The sequence below is a fragment of the Canis lupus genome, chromosome 18 (genome assembly GCF_048164855.1).
Source record: "Canis lupus baileyi chromosome 18, mCanLup2.hap1, whole genome shotgun sequence".
Lineage (NCBI taxonomy): Eukaryota > Metazoa > Chordata > Mammalia > Carnivora > Canidae > Canis > Canis lupus.
In genome coordinates this window covers 54,148,608-54,163,271 of record NC_132855.1, presented here as the reverse complement: position 1 = coordinate 54,163,271, position 14,664 = coordinate 54,148,608, and the positions used below count along the sequence as shown (strand labels likewise).

General features: G+C 46.7%; 1 long non-coding RNA gene across 1 annotated transcript; it reads left to right on the top strand.

The window, feature by feature from the left end:
• The first annotated feature begins 287 nt into the window (after positions 1-287).
• Positions 288-8,124, top strand: LOC140609256 (uncharacterized). The gene is made up of 2 exons (XR_012011167.1): positions 288-2,752; positions 7,639-8,124. It is a non-coding gene; the product is annotated as an uncharacterized lncRNA (long non-coding RNA).
• Positions 8,125-14,664: the final 6,540 nt, after the last annotated feature.

The following is a 14,664-nucleotide window of genomic DNA, read 5'->3' as shown; positions in this document are numbered from 1 at the left end:
TTTATTTTTGTTTTATTTTTAAAAAGATTTATTTGAGAGAGAGAAAGCATGAACAATAGGGAGGAGCAGAGGGAGAGGCAGACTCCCCACTGAGCTTGATCCCAGGACCTTGAGATCAGGACCTGAGCCAAAGGCAGACACTTAACCAACTGAGCTACCCAGGCGCCCCAACAAAATCAAAATTTGAGTTTGCAGATTGGCTGCAAAGCCTGACATGTGTTAATTTACTTGAGATTCTAGTCAAAGAGGTATTTCTTTTTTTTTTTCTCATCTTTTTTTATAGGTGGGGGAGGGATAAAGGAAAGAGGGAGAGAGAGAATCCCAAGCAGACCCTGCTCTGAACACAGAGTCCTACGTGGGGCTCAATCTCATCACCCTGAGATCATGACCTGAGCTAAAATCACAAGTTGGACACTGAGCCACCCAGGTGCCCCCAAAGAGGTATTTCTGAACCAGAGAGTGTTTGTTATGTCCCCAGGAGATTTCCTGATGTGTTATAGTGAATGATAGGCTGACAATGTTCTCTCTTCATTTTGACAATAACTGAATGAGAGGCAGAAGGACCTGCCTCTCCATGTGCCTTCTGTATATGGCTCCCTTGAGTGGGGCTCCCCAAGGCTCTTTCACTGCTGGTGGGAAGCATCAGTGTCTGTGGTGAAGAAGATTGACCCTGACCTGCCCCATCTAAATAAGACTACCCACTGATAAAGGGGCCGGGAAAGCTAGAAAGTAGTTATTGTCTGAAATGTCCTATTTTCTTTTAGTAACTTTGGTTGGATTTCTGATTCACTTTTATACTGAAATATTTTAAAGAAAATACTAGACATCATTATATTCTACCCATGCTGAACTTCAATTTCCATCTTTCAACAGTACATTGTTTCTGTATTCTTCACCCAAAAAAATTAATGACCCCTTAACATCATCTAGTACCCACCTGGTCCATATGTAAAATTCCTAAGTATTCCAAGATGTTCTTCACATTTGATTTGCCCAAACCAGGTCCAATTCAGGATCATAGGTTGCATAAATCTCTAGTCTGAAGGACAGTCCCTTTTTTTTCATGCATGCCAGATTTTTAAATTTGTCATCTTTCAATCCTAATTTTTAAGAGAGTAAATAGTGTTGATAGCTCTCCTAAATCAAACTTCTATCAGTGGATGAGACCCAGAGGCTGCTTCTAGGTTATTTTTGTAAGGGTACTCTTTTGCCTTTGGCATGAGTGTTCATTGTCAGTTTCCGTGGTCCCCCTTAGATATTGATTGGCAGACAGCTCTCAAACATTCACAGAGATGAGACTTAGAGCCCCAGAGTGGAAACCTTTCACTAACTGGTGACTAAATGAGTTTGAAGTCTGCCCTCTAGAAGCTCACATCTTCTAGGTCACTGCTTTAGGAGTAGTGTAGAATCATTAACGTTGACAAGATGTAGTTCAAAAGGACTACAACCCTAATTCCAGGTTCTAATAGTGTGGATGAATTTTTTAAAGTCTCTCCACTGCAATTTTTATTTATTTTTTATTTTTTTAAGATTTTATTTATTTATTCATGAGAGACACAGAGACACAGGCAGAGGGAGCAGCAGGTTCCATGCAGGGAGCCCGACGTGGGACTCAATCCCAGGAGTCCGGGATCATGCCCTGGGCCGAAGGCAGGTGCTAAACTGCTGAGCTACCCAGGCGTCCTGAGCTTTGCTTATTTTAAAGAAATTTGAGTACTTTCCTCGGAGGGAAATAGAGATTAAAAATTGCAGTGGAGAGGGCTCAACAGGAGTTCGTCAAGGAGTTCGTCATCCAGGCTGGAAGACACGTTTCTACACAAATGTTGCACAAGAATGCTCAGTACAGGGCAGCCCAGGTGGCTCAGTGATTTAGCGCCGCCTTCAGTCCAGGGTGTGATTCTGGGATCCTGGGATCGAGTCCCACATCAGGCTCCCTGCATGGATCCTGCTTCTCCCTCTACCTCTGTCTCTGCCATTCTCTCTCCTGTGTCTCTCATGAATAAATAAATAAAATCTTTTTTTTTTTTTTTTTTTAGTGCTCAATACACCAGGAGAAGTATAAAAAGAAGTGAGGGGCACCAGCTGGCTCAGTTGGCAGAGGGCGCGACTTTTTTTTTCTTTAAGATGTGAGAGACAGCATGAGTGGGAGGGGTAGAGGGAGAGAGCAGTCTCAAGCAGACTTCCCACTGAGCGCAGAGCCTGATGTGGAGCTGGATCTCACAACCCTGAGATTATGACCTTAGCCAAAACAGAGTCAGACATTCTACCAACTGAGCCACCTAGGTGCCCTGAACGTGTGACCCTTGATCTCAGCATTGTGAGTTCAAGACCCACTTAGGGTGTAGAGCCTCTTTAAAAAGTCTTTTCTCATGAATGGAATTGGAGAGAGTTTCCAGGAAGTGGGTAGATTTGATCTGGACTTGGAGATGAGTAGGAGATGTAGGTTCTGGGAGAACTGGGACCTTGTCCATCTTTTTTTTTTTTTTTAATAAAGTCTATCTCTAACATGGGTCTCGAACTCATGACCCCAAGATCAAGTGTCAATATGCTCTGCCAACTGAGCCAGCCAGGCTCCCCACTGTCTGTCTTGTCATCTCAGCACTTGAAACTGCCTGGCATACAGTAGACAATGAAATGATGTCATTTGAGGCTGAAGGAATGTTGTGAGCAAATGGACAGAATTTCCTATGTTCCTGAAAGAGCAAGTATTCTGCTGTGGCTAGATCTGTACATTGAGGAGTTGAAGAGAGAGGTGAGAGAATAGAAGTTGGGCCAGATTGGAGTCTTTTGTGTTCTCCAGAGGACTGTGGTCTTGATTCTGTGAGAAAAGGAAACCTTGGTGAATTTTTTAGTAGGGAAATGACATTTGTACTGAGGAAGATAATTGTGGTGTGTGTGGATAGCACCTTAGGGGAGACAGAAAAAAGCTCTAAGGGAGGTGTGATGGCAGAGACAATGGATGACTTGACAGCAACGTCAGTGACAACTTTAACATGAACAATGTGGGCATGAGGAAGAGGGAGGAATCAAGGGTGACCTCATGGTCTGTGGCCAACCGTTTCAGATCGAGAACCCAAGTGGAGAGGGAACACAACAGTTGTATTTTTAACATTTTGAGTTCAGTGTCTACAAACAATGTCCCAGGGCGCAGAAGAGGAGGACCCAGTGTGCTGCAGTCGAGGGTCATTGTTTCAAATGCTCACAATCTAGAGAGCTGAGTAGAAGTAAAGCCATCCACCTTACATCAGCCTGTGTTACCATGTACCAAAGCTCGAGACTACCTGTCCGAGTTTCTGGTGACTACACTACTAGACTGGACTTTCAAACAGTAGTGGGTGTTCTCAGATAGAGTGATGGTTAATTTTCTGTGTCAGCTTAACTCGTCTGAGGGATGACCAGATAGCTGAGAAAATATTATTTCTGGACATATAAGTGAGGGTGTTTCAGGAAGAGATGAGCTTTTGAATTGGCGAAGAAGTAAAGTGGATCACCCTCACCAATGCAAGTGGGGATGGTCCAATCATTGAGGGCCTGAATGGAACAAAAGACAGGGGAAGGGTGAATGTGTTTTTTTGCTCAAGCTGTGACATCTGTCTTCTGTTCTTGGACCTCGGAGCTCCTGGGTCTCGGGCCTTCGGGCTTGGATTGGAGCTGCACCACCGGCTTTCCTTCACCTCCAACTATCATGAGACAGATTGGGGGCTCCTCAGCCTCTGAAATCGTGTGGGCCAATTCCCCTAGTAAATCTTTGTATCTATACATATCATACCACTTCTCTTTCCCTGGAAAACGCTGATACAAATGGAATTGAGCTCATGAACCTCTTCCCAAAGCTGCTGTTCTCTCTTCCACACACCAGGACATCACTTCAAACCCAGGCTGAAGTGTTCTTCTTGTTCCCATAAAAGTTTGGTGTGGCCTTTCTAGGAACCCACTTTTCCTGATTTGATTCTTTATTTGAAAATACATTTTTTTTTCTTCTTTTGGCAGATTCTTTTAAAGAAGATAATTGCCTAAAATGTCATTTTTGCTACTTTACCATCCCCAGAGTTGGCACTATAAATCATCACTGTAAGGAATTTTCTTGCTTTCATTAACCACGGTAGGTAGCTCATGAGGATGCTGTGTAATCTCTGTGTTAGTCATCTGCTGGCAAACAGAACTTCCATGGCCTTCCTCTCTACTTCACAGCTGAGAACCTTCTTTTGCAGTCTTGGTGCCAGCAACAGGGTGGAGACCCCCTGGTATTTTAGGCTGTTTAGACTCCCTGGTTCGGCCAATCCTTCCTGCTTTCAGACTATTCCCCTTACTGTTTTTCTCCACTGGGGTCTCTAAGATTCTATGTTTTGTTTTAACAAAAATTACACTTCCCATCCAAGGAGACTTTGTTTCTACAAAGGGAAAGACTGAGTTCCATGGCCTTTACAACAAGCTCCATCATAATGGCTAGAATGTGGCAGAGCTGCATTTGACCCATTCTTCCCAGCCTTCTGAACTTTCCATTATGATACAGCTGGGAATATCTTTCAGTGCCATGGCTCTGTGATCTTCCTTCCCTGGGCACAAAGTTGAGATCTGTGTCTCACAGCTGACAGGAATATCTTGTAACTGCTCATGGGATACTGGTATCCAGACGTGAGTCTCTCACCTGGCTCTTTTTAAAGTTTAGCCAAGTTTAAGAGACTAAGTTAGCAGGTGCAACATGCTCTTTGGGGGCTTTCCTCTTTTACTCGTCACACCCTTAGACCAGTTGTGGCTGCTTCAGAGCCAGCTTTTAAATCCCTTCCACCCTGTTCCATCTTAGTAACAAAAACAGCTTGACCAACAGCAAAAGTACAAACACTGCCTCCTCAGTTTTCCTTGCTATTTATAGTTTTATCCCTACCCTGGTCTTCTTTGGCTTTAGGTAGCTGGTATCTGGGTCAATTGACCCATGCCCTCCGAAGTGAATGCTGCAGCTTTAATCAGAGGCCACTCATTCCATCTTTGTCTCATTCTCTCTTTTCTCTTGTTGCTTATTGGCTAAAGTGTTCCTAGTGGCTACTGGTTTTCTTTACACTGTGCCAATCTGCATCAGTTGGCTGTTGTGTAGCAGATGCCAATGAGGAAGAGAAAGAAGGCAGGGGAACCAAGTTTGTATGGTCTCTGGGGAGGAGTGGTAGGCCATGGAGACATGGTAGTTTAGTCAGACCATCCAAAGATTCAGGCCATTTTAATAATACACTTTTCAGCTCTGTGTCCTCATTTCTGTCAGCTGCCTGTTCCTATTGCAGTAGGTAGATATGGGGGGTGGGGGTAGGGTTGTTTCCCACAGTAGGTCAGTAACAACCTTCAAGAGGATGCAAGTCGAAACATAAATGTCTGACCAGGAAATAATTCCAGGTTCACCTCCGGGACTCTCAGAGTTCTCGTGAGGAAAACCAAGATCCCAGAGACAAGAAAATCATCTTTAGATTCCATGTCCGTTTCCTAGTGAGTCTTGTCCAGCCAAGACCAGAACCAAAGGAGAAGAAGGAAATACACACACGGATGGCTTGGTGGTGGGTGGGTTTCGAGCCATTTTGAAGCGATAGTGAAGCAAAGCCTGCAGCTAGAGCCTGCCGTTTTAGTGTGACCTGAACCGGGGACAGGAACAATCTTGAATAGAAGCCCTAAAAATTGAATTTGCTACCACTACAAATAGCTCTCAATCCAAGGAAGCACTGTGGGCATGTACTATTCTAAACACTACATTTTTTACCTCACTGAATCCTCATAGCAAGTGAGAAAGAGACACTATCTCCATGTTACAAACAAGCAAATTAAAGTGTAATTTAATGACTCTGCTAACACTCTCTCTGCCTCCTAACCAAGAATATAGTTCAAAAGAAGAAAAGGGATTTATAGGAAAATGTTCACTCGATGGTAACTTCTAAGAAGAAACTGAACATAACCTAAACATCTAACAGCTTCACAGAGTACAAATCAGTGTAATATGATTCAAAAAGTTATAATAATTTATAATAATTGTAATAAACCTGTTGCAGGGAGGAAAGTCATTCGTGACATACGTGGGCAATGGTGCAGGGGCATGTACCTCTCTCTGGTGGGGTTTATATAGCCATGACTAGAAGAGAACTTGAGAGAATGAAAAGATAATGTATTCAAATGGGACATGTGATGTCCTTTGGATTTTGTTTTAATCTTCATCCTACTGCTTATACAATAAATTAAAACTTGTGTCTCCTTCATCTTTATAATTCTATAACCAGTATTCAGTGGCCTAGCAAACATTTCTGGTAACTTTATGTTCTCTCCACCACCACCCCCAGGTATCTAAGTTTTCACACTTTATTGTTTCTGCTGTTCCCTTTTGTCTGCCTTTGACATAAGGTAGGTGAGAAACAATAAAAGTAGCAATAAATCACCATGTTCAGATAGAATAACAATAAAGCTTTATCTTGAAAGTTTCCAAGTAAGTTATTACCTAGTTCTGCTACATATTTGATACGTGAACAAATATACAAAAAACAGGGGATCCCTGGGTGGCTCAGCAGTTTGGTGCCTGCATTCAGCCTGGGGTGCGATCCTGGAGACTCGGTATTGAGTCCCACATCGGGCTCCCTGCATGGGGCCTGCTTCTCTCTCTCTGCCTGTGTCTCTGCCCCTCTCTCTCTCTCAGTCTCTCATTAATAAATAAATAAAATCTTTTTAAAAAATATACAAAAAACATTCTTTGTAGCTTCCTAGCTCATACCATGTATTCTTTTTCACAGTTTATAGACTGGATAGGAAGGTGACCTGTTCTAAATAATATGGGAATGGATATAGAGAGTGCTCTGTCCCCCTTCCCTCCCTTTCTTCCATTCATCTTCAATTCACCTTCACTCCACTGTGGAATCTAATTCATCCTTTTCTGAGCTGAGTCTCTTCATGGAGAGAGACTGTTAATAAAGGAATGGCTACACACCCATGTTCACTGCAGCGTTGTTCAATAGCCAAGAGGTGGAAGCAAACTAAGTGTCCATGGACAGATAAACGAATAAAGAAAACTGTGGTATCTGCATACTATGGAACATTATTTAGCCATTAAAAAAAAAAAAAAAAAAAGGAAGTCCTGTCAGGCACTAGAACATGGATGACCCTTGAGGACATTATGCTGAGTGAAATAAGCCAGTCACAAAAAGACAAAATCTGTATGATTCTGCTTCTATCTGAAGGAGTCAGATTCATAGAAACAGAAAGGAGAATGTGGTTTCCAGGTACTAGGAGGAGGGGGAAATGGGGACTTCAGTGTGTATAGAGTTTCAGTTGTGTAAGACAAAAAAGTTCTAGAGATCTATGCACAACAATATGCATGTAGTTACCACTACTTACTGTACTCTCAAAAATGGTTAAGATGGTATATTTTTTAAAGATTTCATTTATTTATTCATGAGAGAGGCAGAGACATAGGCCGAGAGAGAAGCAGGCTCCCTGCGAGAAGTCTGCTGTGGACTTGATCCCAGGATCCCAGGATCATGATCTGAGGCAAAGGTAGATGCTCAACCACTGAGCCACCCAGGCACCCCCAAGATGGTATGTTTTATATGTGTTTTACCACATTAAAAAGAAAACAAATGGCTACTTTTGTAGAACCTTTTAATCCTTCCCATCTAGATTTGGGCAGTATCGTCCATCATCCCTTTTCCTTTCATCGACATGTCTGGGTACATCTTTGCTCTGAAACCCTCGAGCTGTGCCATGGTCTTCGTCTTCGTCTTCTATGAAGACTCCTCCTTCTCTATTAGGGGAAGAAAACGGATGTGAAACCTTTCTTCTGTAGATCTAAGGAAGTTATCTGTCAAGTGAAAGGTGATGTATCAGATATTAAGTGACTGGAAAAGCTCACCTCCTTAACCATCATGTGACGTTGGGCGGGAAGTCCCCAAGTCACTGTAACAGACTTTGAGGGTCAAGATCAGGTGTGTGGCCTTAGTGCTGAGCAGAAATGCAGCAGTACCTTCTGGAGCCACCAGATGGCCCCCATGCTCCACATCTGACTTCCTCAGGGGCCTGAATTGAACACGAATTGCAGAGACCAGACAAGCCTTGCCTCTCCACTTCATATTAATCACTAACAGATCGACCGTGGCAGATATTACAGCTCTTTCTTTCTCACTCGGCTTATTCTCATTTTCAGCATCATTCTTACATTTGTCCTCACTTTGCTACGGTCTTTTCTCCCAACCAAACTGATATTCCTTAAAGGCTGCAGCTGCCTTGCTTCCTCCATAGGCTTATACAGGGATTGGGAAAAGAGATGGTCAGAAAACACAAGACAGTCGGTGGGGAGAGAGAAAAATGGAGAGAATGGATGTTTACTGAGAAGCCAGAGAAGAAAGAAAAACACCTTAAGGTAGGTGTAGGACACTGTGTCCAGGGTTAGAGGCAAGAGTAGCATGGCCAAGAAGCCAGTTTGAATAGGAATTCAGCTGCGAGAGGAATCCCAGAGCATGATAGGCCATTGGCAACTACATTGGCATCAATGAGGTGGCCTTCCTGAGGTGTCATCCTCATGCCAGTTTCAGCACCAGCACTTGAAGCTAGGTCACCTAAGGGTCAACCCATAGAGTTAGGCAAGCCACTAATGAAGCTTTGAGGACACATTCATAGGGGCATGGGCCAGAATGTGTGTCATCACGGCCACAGTGCAGCGAGGACCCAGCAGATGACCTCTCCTTGTGAAGATTCCAAAGCCTGTGACTAATACTAATTAACCCTGACTCACTGTAACAGAGCACAAAGTAGTCATTGTCTCCACTGAATCCAGTAGGGAAACTGATGTGTGGAGTGGGGAAGCAGCTTTGCTCCCTCTGGCAGGGGTACCAGGCCATGAGCTTATCACTGCCCTGTCCAAATGCTCTTGACGCTGCCCTTGATAATCAGGAGTAAACACTTCCAGTGGGCTGTCCAGAGGAGAAGAGTGGGATCTTTCCTCAGGGCTGTTTCCATGTGCCCCAGAGCCATAGACTGAGAAACTCCCGGTTGCAAAGACTCCTTGGCCCAACACCTGTACACAGTCTCTGCTTCTACAGTGAGGGATCCGAAGGCCAGAGTGATAGCCAACATCACACCGTGGGTGTAGTGAGTGGGCCAGGCCTAGAATCCTAAATTTCTGTGTACAGCCCCCTTGAACAGCCCCAGTGACAGCAGAAGAGAGGCAGGACCATGGGAGTGATAAGCATGGGCTTCAGGTCAGTAGTCGGGGTTCAAATTCTGGATTCTTTGGTTACTAGCTATGTGCTTCCGAGCTAGCTACTCCATGCCCCAGTTTTTCTATCTATAAAATGAAGCTAAGGCTAGTAGCTACATCATAGGGATGTTTTGAGAAGCAAAGCAGATACGTAAAGTGCTCAGTAAATACTAGCTCTTTTTAAAATATTATTTAAATAAGGCAGATACAACAATTCGTAGCTGCGCACCTGGCATTCAATTACCCTACTGGCTTCCACCCAACCATCCCTCTGGCCATTTCTCCAGTTTTCCTGGTCTTCTGGGTCTCCTGAGGGAAGGGTGCAATGAAAGGATGGGTGTCGGGCTCAAGAGAAAGAGGCTCACCAGAATTACTTCACATTATTCTTGCTCTGAGTAGGCTCTTTGAGTCCAGCAGCCTCCATGACATCATCATACAACGCAGGTGCTGCTGGCTCAGCTCCAAGCCCAGCTCTAGAAGCATCAAGAAGAATCCTAGGCAACAAGATACAGACCAAGATAACCACATTCCTGCCAACCTCCCTGGCTGCAGGCCTGGCAAGTCCACCCTCAGAAGGTGGTGGTATAATGACGACACAAAAGCTAATTACTGTCATCACTCTACTGGGTTGAGAATACTAGTCTGTTTGTCCAGCACAACATATGTGAGTCATCCATCCTGTGGCCTGTAGCCCCTGGGCCTGGACCTGAACCAGCAGGCTGCCAGGAGTCTAGAACACCTTCTGCGTGCTGACCCTGGTGAGCGCTAGCCCTTCCTCCTTGTTCTCCCCTCAGAGAGCAAGTCAAGGCAGTGTGGCTTGGGACACACAGCTCCAAACTGAGCGAGGAGCCTGGCCCAGGCCTCATTCTGGGGTGAGCAAGACCAGGGTAGAGGCCTCACAGCCTTTGGAAAATCACTTCCATGGATCAGAAATGAGATCAGGAGTTAGAAGACTGCCAGGCAGTGGCTTCCTCACCGCCTCCTTGCCACCTGCAGGCTCACCCCTGGGCTACTCCCTGGGCCCCACCCAGGAGTCCCCACGCCCCAGGCCCCCTAACCTTCCCTAGGCCAACCCAGCAGGCCAGCAGGGAACTAGGCTCCACTCCCACTAGCTCCACCTGGGGTTTGTTCCAAAGTAAAATGTGGAAGAAAATTGATGCTCTAGTTCACAGAAATATTTTCAAGTTGGAACTAGAAAATACTTTTTCGAAAGTATAAAAAAAAAAGTAGGAATGAAGTCCCCTACCCACTCTGACTCACAGAGTAAGGGAAACGAGAAGGATGTGGCAAGAGGAGAGATGTGGACTCCGTCCCTGGGGCTGGAGGAAGAAGTTTACAGCCTGGAGGTGATTTCCACGGAAGGACCATCTGTGGCACAGCTGGTAAAGGGGACCCAAGAAGGTCAAATGGGGACACCTGTGGGTGGGTCTGGGGACACAGGAAGCAGTGCTTTAAGGCAGCAATCCCCAAAACCTAGGCATGTAGCTCCTCCAAGAAAAGAGCAGAAGAGCCCCATAAAACGAAGTGCAGGCCAAGAGGCCAGCTTTCCCCGGGGCCTCGGGGACCTGAGTGGTGGCGTTGCCTCAGGCCCTGCCCCCCCACAGCTGTGGTTACTGCTGGTCTCCCTGCAGCAACCCCCCCCAAGTAATTAGGGGCTTGGCAGTCATGTCTCCTACAGTACAATCTGCTCCCCATTAAAGCCTCAGCATTCCTGGTGCCACCCACTGCCCCTCACGCTTTCTAGTTTGGCAGGAAGCGAGGCTGATGACAGATTATCCCCGCAGGGAAGGGAGAAGCCAGTCGGGAGGGTGGAGGAAGACCTAGTTCAGGACTTGCTCACTAGAACATGACCTCAGTGTCATCGCGACTGGCATTCTGGTTAACTTGCCAACCGAGGGCGACTCCCAGGCTTGACCTTTATGACGGCCTCGTAAAGGATTGTGTGGCTCCCGGCAGGCAGGGAGCAGGCCTGGGCTTCACCCGACGAGCTCTGCCGGCGCCGGCCCAGCGCTCCTCCTCCAGGCCTCGCGGCTTGACCCCTCAGGACGGGCCTGGACCCTGCGGGCCCGGAAGACTCCTTCACCACCGCGCATTCTGAGGAAAAACTTGACATGTGTGACCTAACAAGGGGGACTGTGTTTGTGAAAATATTATAGTTTAGGGGCCGCCAGGGGCTCAGTCGGTTAGGCATCTGCCTTCAGCTGCAGGCATGGTCCCAGGGTCCTGGGATGGAGCCTCGCATCGGCTTCCTGCTCCCTAGGGAGCCTGCCTCTCCCTCTCCCTCTGCTGCTGCCCCTGCTTGTGTTCTCTCTCTTACCCACTCTCTCTCTCTCAAATAAATAAATCTTTTTTTTTAAAGATTTTATTTATTCATGAGAGACACAGAGAGAGAGTCAGAGACACAGGCAGAGGGAGAAGTCTCCCTGCAGGGAGCCTGATGGGGGACTCGATCCCAGGACCCCAGGATCATGCCCTGAGATGAAGGCAGATGCTCAACCGCTGAGCCACCCAGGTGCTCCCATAAATAAAACCTTAAAAAAAAATAAAACAATGACAGTTCAGAACCGCCCTAGAAGACATGAGACAGTCTGTGCATGCCTGGTACACTGCCTACAGGAAGTACTGTGGTGTGGAGATGACAGGCCTGGAATGTGGGGCCTGGCCGTCCCACTGCCCCAACACCAGGTCACCCTGGAGACCTTGGGCAAGTCAATCTCCATGTCTGTCCAGTGGGGTAATCATGAATATTTAACTTGTCCAGAACTTACTGGTGATGCCAAGAGGCCTCTGGGAAAAGTTTGAAAGTATCTGTCTGTCTCTGTCTCCATCTCTGTCTCACACACCCCTCCCCGCACCTGAGCTGTGAGGAGTCACAGCTGGACTTGATCTGGGGATGAGAGGTGCTACCACAAGGACGGGGGTGGGGTGCAGACAGCAGCTGGCATCTAAGACAAAACCAGGGAAAGAGCAGAAGGGAGAGATGGCCGTGGAAAGTTGAGGACCAAGGAAAAAACCCTGAGAAGTCAGGCCCAGAAGCTCTGGGGCTGTGGTTTGGAAGAAGAAGGGGTATCAGGTGGTGCCTTGGGCAGAGTGATGTTCTTCCCCTCGGTGGCTGAGGTTTCCCCTTCTGAGATGCATGCAGACCTGAAGCTGGTGCCCAGCCTGCCCGCCAAGGAGCAGGCTGTTTGGGTGCTGGGCTGTACCCCATCCCTGAGCACTGCCTGCTAAGCCAGAAACAGACAGTAGAAGCCTAGAGACCGTGGGGTGTGAATGCCAGAGCTGGCACTAGCTCAGCAGAGCAGGTCACCACCTCGTGGTTTGTGGTCCATCTTAGGCAAATAAGACAATCCTTTGAAAATTCTGATTTTTTTCTTAAGATTTAATTTTTATTCTTTTTAAACATTTGAATTATGGGACATCTGGGTGGCTCAGTGATTATGAGTGTCTGCCTTCAGCTATGGGGCATGATCCCAGGGTCCTGGGACTGAGCCAAACCTTGGGCTCCCTCTTCAGCGAGGAGCCTGCTTCTCCCTCTGCCTCTGCCTCTGCCTGCCACTTCCCCACTTGTACTTTCTCACTGTGGAGCAGGAAGCCCAGTACAGGGCTCGATCCCAGGACCCTGAGATCATGACCTGAGCCGAAGGCAGACCAGGTCCCCAGATCTCTCAGGGAGTCCCAAAAGGGTGCTTCATGTGCATCCACAAGCCAGTCTGCCATGGGGCAGCCAGCCTCCATCAGCTCCCACTGGCTGACCACACATACCCCTAAGGCCACTTGAGGGAGCCCAAACTGCCATGCTTCTGGGTGCCCGCAAGAAGTGGGGTTCTCTGTGTGAGGATAATGCCCCTCACCCTGATTCGGTGCCAAGCTTTGTCAATGCACCCCAAAGCTTCAGTGTATGGTCCAAGTCTCCCAAAGTCATTTGTGAACCATTTGGTTGTGCTTCTGGCCCTGGTCCTCAAACCATGGGGATGGGAATGGAGACCATGGATCTGCTGGGTGAGAGACATAACTTCCTCCTCTCCACAGACCTCTGCTCTTGGCCTTCAGCATCCTAAGGCTGATTTGGCTTCTCGTAGTCAGAACACATTCAACATCTTCATTTTGGAAAAAGCTCTGCCTTTGTATTTCCATATGTACAAGACCAATTTTAGCACTTTTTCCTGAAACAAAGGACCTGGGTGCCCTCGAGGCATACTGAAGCTTTGTACAGGAACAGCTTTCCAATAAGAAGCTGATTTTGATTGTTCCCCTGGGTTCCAAAAATCCTGGGCCTGAGTTTCTCCGGGACACAACATTACATAAGGGTGTGAGAAATAAAGAAAAGGAACCAAGCAACTGAGCACTGAAAAAATGCAAAATTGCGCATAAGATGACTTTCATCTCTCGGAACTTCTGAACTACTTTATGTCTTCCCCATTCCTGTATCCCCAGTACTCAGCCCTGTGCCTGACCCAGAGACAGTGCTCCAGAAGTAATTGCTGCATAAATGAGCAAACAGACATTGATAGTTGGTATAGGAGTTTGGAAGCAGAGCTCATTTTGTCTTGCACATAGGGGCACCTGGGTGGCTCAGTGGTTGAGCATCTGCCTTTGGCTTGGGTCATGATCCTGGGATCGAGTCCCGCATCAGGATCCCTGCAGGGAGCCTGCTCCTCCCTCTGCCTATGTCTCTGTCTCTTTGTGTCTCTCATGAAAACAAGCAAACAAACAAAAAACCACAACAATGGACAGCATAGAGATGAACGGTTTCATTCTGGTCCCTTGAAGAATCTACTTTGATTGGGGTCTGGAAGACATGCTTTGGCCTCAAGAGGGCCAACCAGGTGGGAAGTGGAGAAGGAAATTAGCCGTGTGCTAGGAAGGGGAAATTTGGGGCTGTGTTTAGGCTGAGAAATGAAGGGTGGAGTGCCCCAGCAGGTGTGTAGTCTGACTTTCCCACATGAGGAAGGTTGTAACAGGGCAGCCCGGGTGGCTCAGTGGTTTAGCACCGCCTTTGGCTCAGGGTCTGATCCTGGAGACCCAGGATCAAGTCCCACATCAGGCTCCCTGCATGGAGTCTGCTTCTCCCTCTGTCTGTGTTTCTGCCTCTACCCCCCCCCCTTCTGTCTCTGTCTCTCATGAATAAATGAATAAAATCTTTAAAAAAATTTTTTTTTTTTTAAAAAGGAAGGTTGTAACATAAGACACCTCTCCAGCTCATCTAACATTCTCAGCATGGGGTAGGTACATGAGAGGGCTTCTGTGCAAGTACATGGGTTTAGCTTTTGTTGTTGTTGTTGTTTTTTATATTTTCTTCTTAAAGCAATCTCTACACCCAATGTAGGGCTCGAACTTACAACTCCAAGATCAAGAGTCCTATGCTCCACCGACTGAGCAAGCCAGGCACCCTATTTAGTTTTTATTAAGATAAGGGTAAGTAGCCTTGCAAAGAGCTTTATCACTCACAA